The sequence below is a fragment of the Euleptes europaea genome, chromosome 1 (genome assembly GCF_029931775.1).
Source record: "Euleptes europaea isolate rEulEur1 chromosome 1, rEulEur1.hap1, whole genome shotgun sequence".
In the NCBI taxonomy this organism is placed as follows: domain Eukaryota; kingdom Metazoa; phylum Chordata; class Lepidosauria; order Squamata; family Sphaerodactylidae; genus Euleptes; species Euleptes europaea.
In genome coordinates, this window is record NC_079312.1 from 25,656,193 (window position 1) to 25,661,605 (window position 5,413).

Genomic DNA, 5,413 nt, shown 5'->3' on the forward strand with positions numbered 1-5,413 from the left:
ACCTTGATAATTATTATCATCTTATGTATTTTCCTCGGGGTGCTTAGTAATATGCCTTTTGACAGGTCGCCTGCTGCCAGCTAATGGTTATATTCACATTTTATCTTGGCAAGAATGTTCTGTTCCTCCCTTAATTTGTGTCCTGACTGAAATCTTCTGCTAAAACTCCTCTACTCTCCTTCTGTTTTCCTGCAGCAGAGCCTACCACAACAGCATCGACAACTACCACAACAATCGGCACCACAAGTAAGACTGGTTCCATATAAATAAGCCCACTAGCATTCTGATAGAATAGACATCTCTATGCTAATGACTGTCTGGTATATGCAGTGTTAAAACATTGTGATGGTGATTGTATGGAAGGTGGTATATGGTGGAGAAAGGGATTTTTTAAAGAGTCAGAAGCCACATCTAGAACTTCTGTTTGTACCTAGTAATATACTCTTTGAGAGATCAGCTGCTGCCAGCTAATGGTGGTAGTCACATTTAATCTCAGAAATAATGTTTTGTTCCTCACTTAATGTGTGTCCTGACTGAAATCTTCCACTAAAACTCCTCTGCTCTCCTTCTGTTTTCCTGCAGCAGAGCCTACCACAACAGCATCAACAACTACCACAACAACTGGCACCACAAGTAAGATTGATTCCATATAAATAAACCCACTAGTGTTCTGACAGAAGAGTCAACTTAGGGTTGCCAACCTCCAGGTAATATCTGGAGATCTCCTGCTGTTACAACTGATCTCCAACTGATAGAGAACTGATCCCCTGGAGAACATGGCCGCTTTGGCAATTGGACTCTATGGCATTGAAGTCCCTCCCCAAACCCCGCCCTCCTCAGGCTCCACCCCCAAAACCTCCTGCCGGTGGCGAAGAGGGACCTGGCAACCCTAAGTCAACTATATGCTAATAACTGAGTGACTGGTACGTGCAATGTTAAAACATTGTGATGGTGATTGCATGGAAGGTGGTGTACAGGGGAGAGAGAAGTTTTTTTAAGAGTCAGAAGTCACATATAGAACCTGATTGTTGCTAAATTATCTAACTGCTTAACATTGTATTTTAATGGGATGAGACTAACACAAGATATGAACAGTTAGATTCCAGTCTAGAAGCACCTTGGAGGCCAACAAGAGTTTCAGGATGTAAGCTTTTGAGCATCAAAGCTCCCTTCATTAGATATGACTACAGTAGAAATGGAGATCCTTGTAGAGTAGGATATGAAGCATCTTTAATGCTGCCATGATTGTGTTCATGTTCTAAATTGACATCAGAATTACAACCATGACATTTGTTCCATTACAAATGAATAATGTTTTTGCCACATAAGGAACAGTTATAAGAACAAGTAAACATGGAGAAATTACAGATGTTTCTTACCTCAAGAAAACAAAAGAGCCACCCCATATTGCCACTTAGAGACTAGGGTTTGAACATACAGGATGTGATTGACCATCTCACCCATAACTTGACTACAAAAGTAGCCAGAACCAAAAGCTCTTAGTAAAAAAAAAAATGGGGGTGGTGGTGGAAGCTCACCTCAAACTCCCCTCATCAATGGAGAATGAGGGGAAATGATCAAATTATAAGTGGTGTGAAGAAAGTGGACTGATGGGTATCCTTCTCTCTAGTTCTCAAAACACCAGAACTACCCCCCCCCCATGAAATGTAGCTTTAGTGGGAGATTCAGGACACACAAACTGCATGATTGATGTATGGAATTTGCTGCATGAAATGTGGGAATTACCACAGGTTTTAGGTGTCTTTATAAGGAGGTTAGGTCAATTGATTTAGAATAGGCATGAATGCTGAGTGGAAGCTACATGTTCAGAGGCAGTGTGGCTCTGAAAACCAGTTGATGGAAAGGGAAGCAGATGGGGGGAGTATTCCCTCCACACTTGCTTGTGGACTCTCCAGAAACATTTGGATGACCACTATAGGAAACAAAGGCTCTAGGTAGTAGTTTTCCCAAAAGGGCAAGCTTGTGTCTCCTTCTTACTAAGGTTTCTCAGGGACAAATTCCACATTACTTCAAATGTGTGTCCATTTTTTCTTCTGTCTGAGACTCTTCTGGGCAGTGGTTCATTAAAATAGATGCTCGCCATCACACTCAGCATTCCCCAGTTACACTCCATTTCATTGGGTCCTATTTATAGGCAGCATGAATATGTTGAGCGCTGAGATAGCACATCATGTCTCTGGTTTTATGTGGTTACCCAGAGCTGTGGGGGAAAGATGTGGATAGGAAGCTGCCACAACCATTTAAGGTAGGGTTGCCAGCTGCCTGGAGAACAAAATATCCTGTCCCTTTAAAAGAGGTTTAATGGGTTGTTATTGGTTATGGGCTTTCCCGCGTTCTCATGTTCCTTGCATCTAACTTCCTGTTTCTTGGGGGCGGGGGTTCCAGTCCTACATGTGTATTGGTCCCACTAGTAGTTGATTCAACATCATGGAGCTTTAAATTAAGTGTATCTCCCTGTTTACAGATCACAGTTCCAGGCTTTCTGGGGATGGAGGAGATGATTTTGGCTAGGGTTCTAAACTTTGCGTTCTAAAGGTACCATAAAAGCCTAGACGGATAACACTTGTCTTAGTTTTCACCTCAATAACTTTTTCTCTCTTTATCTCCACACAGCCTCTTCACACCATATTGAAATGGCCCCCTGGGCTCTTGCCCTGATCATTTTGGGCTGCTTGTTTGCAGGAATGCTGATCTGTGGAGCGCTTTTTGTAGTAAGTATCTAGTTAGTTTTTTGCTGCACTGTGGTGTATGTGGGTGGGACACGAAAAGGAGAAGGATAAAGGAAATTGATATATTCTATTCTGTTTAGAAAAGGAACTATGGTTCCAAGCAGAGGAATGGGGTGGAAAAAAATTAGTCTACTTCACTGAGACCTAGAGGCAAGATGCCCCTGAAGTGGATGGGCCAGTCTGTCTCACTCTCATCAGATCTTAAAAGTTAAGCAGGGTCAGCCCTGGTTAATATTTGGATGGGAGACCACCAAATAAATCCAGCATCAATTTATGGTAGTAGGGTTCTTCCCTTATTCCATTGTCCAAGGGGAGTCATTTCTAGTAAGTAATGGAATGTAGTGAGTCCATGACTTTAATTTAATAGATCTTCCTTGTTTCTCCCAGGCGTGCTACTGTTTGAGGCGAACAAACCAGCAACAGGCTCCTGCAGTGGGAACTTTTATGCCACATTCTAGCCAAGCTGGTAGATTTTGAGAAGGCAACCTCTGGAAAGGGTGTGACTGCCTTGAAAAGCCTTCACTGGAAACTCCTCTTTTGCTGCTTCTTGAAAATTTCACGCACCCGGGACATGTTACTTCTTCTATATAGTACAGTTTAGATTAGAAATGGTTTGAGACACAAACTGCCTCTTTGCGCCTTAACACAAAGCATTTGTCAACTTGATTCAGAACACAACAAGAGTTTTTGAGCTGACGTGAACTTTTGCTGCAAGGTCTGGCCTAGCACCCTGCCTTCCCTCCCAGGGCTCTTTCTCCATATGCAAGGAGTCAGGGCGTATGCATCTCATGCAGGTGTGCCAAGCAGCAAGTCTCAGGGGCTTTACCTATTTCTCTCAAAGCCCTTGCAGATTGAGCTCTGAGCTTCAAGGGTGCCATGTAGTGTCCATCTGACTAAGCTCGCCATCAGCTGACTTCAAGGACCAGTCCGTGTCCAGCAGAGCATCTATAACCTCAGCTTTAGTGCCAGGTTGCAGTGACTGCCCTGTCTGTGTAGAGAGGATTGGGCCTGGCTTGGCATGCACTCCTGCCATTTGGAAACCAACATCTTGCCTCTCTTCAACTCTCTTCAACTACACTTCCCACCTCTAGCCATTCTGACCTTCTGGTATTTGACACTTGCCTATCCTGGATTGCCCTACTCATCTCTAGTCTCAATGGATCAGATCAGGCTCCCAATAAACAAACAGCCAGCTCCCTGCTGACTCCGGACCTCTAAGTTCCTGGGGACCTGACACAATGCTTTGAACCAGCTCCCCATCTTAAGAACATAAGAAAGGCCATGCTGGATCAGACCAAGGCCCATGAAGTCCAGCAGTCTGTTCACACAGTGGCCAACCAGGTGCCTCTAGGAAGCCCCAAACAAGACGACTGCAGCAGCACCATCCTGCCTGTGTTCCACAGTACCTAATATATTAGGCATATGCCTCTGATCTTGTCTTTTGGCTATGCTCTTCCTGGGCTGGCCTGAGGAAACCTCCCACCATCATAGCTATTCCCCAACTGGGCTCCATCCTTTTCTTGGGGAGGGGCAGTGGCTCAGTGGTAGAGCATCTGCTTGATATGCAGAAGGTCCCAGGTTCAATCCCCGGCATCTCCAGTTAAAGGAACCAGGCAAGTAGGTGATGTGAAAAACCTCTACCTGAGACCCTGAAGAACCGCTGTTGGTCTGAATAGACAACACTGACTTTGATGGACCAAGGGTCTGATTCATGTGTTCATGATATTGGTATGTCAGCCTCACTGTTGTTATCAGCTGTCGACATTATATTTGCCACAATTCCCAGAACCCAGCCAAAATGACTAACAAAATTTTATTCCCACATAAACTTTTTATTCCCTGAAAGTTTATGCTGGAATACATTCTTTGCTAGGCATTAAGGTGTAACAAGACCTGTGTTTATTTATTTATTTATTTATTTATTTATTGTTGCTGCAATGGACTAACATGGGCCACCTCTTTAACAAAATGGCTGACTAGCCAGTAGTTCTGAATACAGGCCAATTACCACAAAGGTAGCATCTGTCAGCTATGACAGGCCAAAGTCCAGGATTATTGTGATTGGGCTGAATTTTGTTAGTTTTTGTGCTTGATTTTGCCTGACTCCTCTTCTTGCTGCTGTGTGGCTTTTGCTCATGGGGGTCTTCTGATCCTGGGCATAGCCATTGTGGTGGTTCAGAAGGGCTGTTTATCCCACTTTCACCAGTAGAAAAACTAGAACATTCCAACCCAGTAATCCTGATGCTTACTTAGCCAAGGATTCATTCTCCCAAACTGGGTTGCCAGCTCCGGGTTGGGAAATACCCGGAGATTTGGGGGGCGGGTTAAGGCTGATTACAGTGGGGTTTGGGGAAGGGAGGGACTTCACTGAGGTATAATGCTGTAGAGTCCACCATCCAAAATGGCCATGTTCTCCAGGTGAACTGATCTTTGTCACCTGGAGATCAGTTGTAATAGCGGGAGATCTCCAGCCACCACTTGGAGGTTGGCAACTCTACACCCAAGCCTGATTCTGCAAGGACTGGCAATTGGTTAGGAACTCTCTGATAATAGTACAAATTTAGAGAATGCCATTAATACACACATTTTCATTGTGTTTAATAGAAATGATGGTTTATATGTGTAAGTTTTGCATTGAGGTATTTGTAACCTTTCTGTAGCTG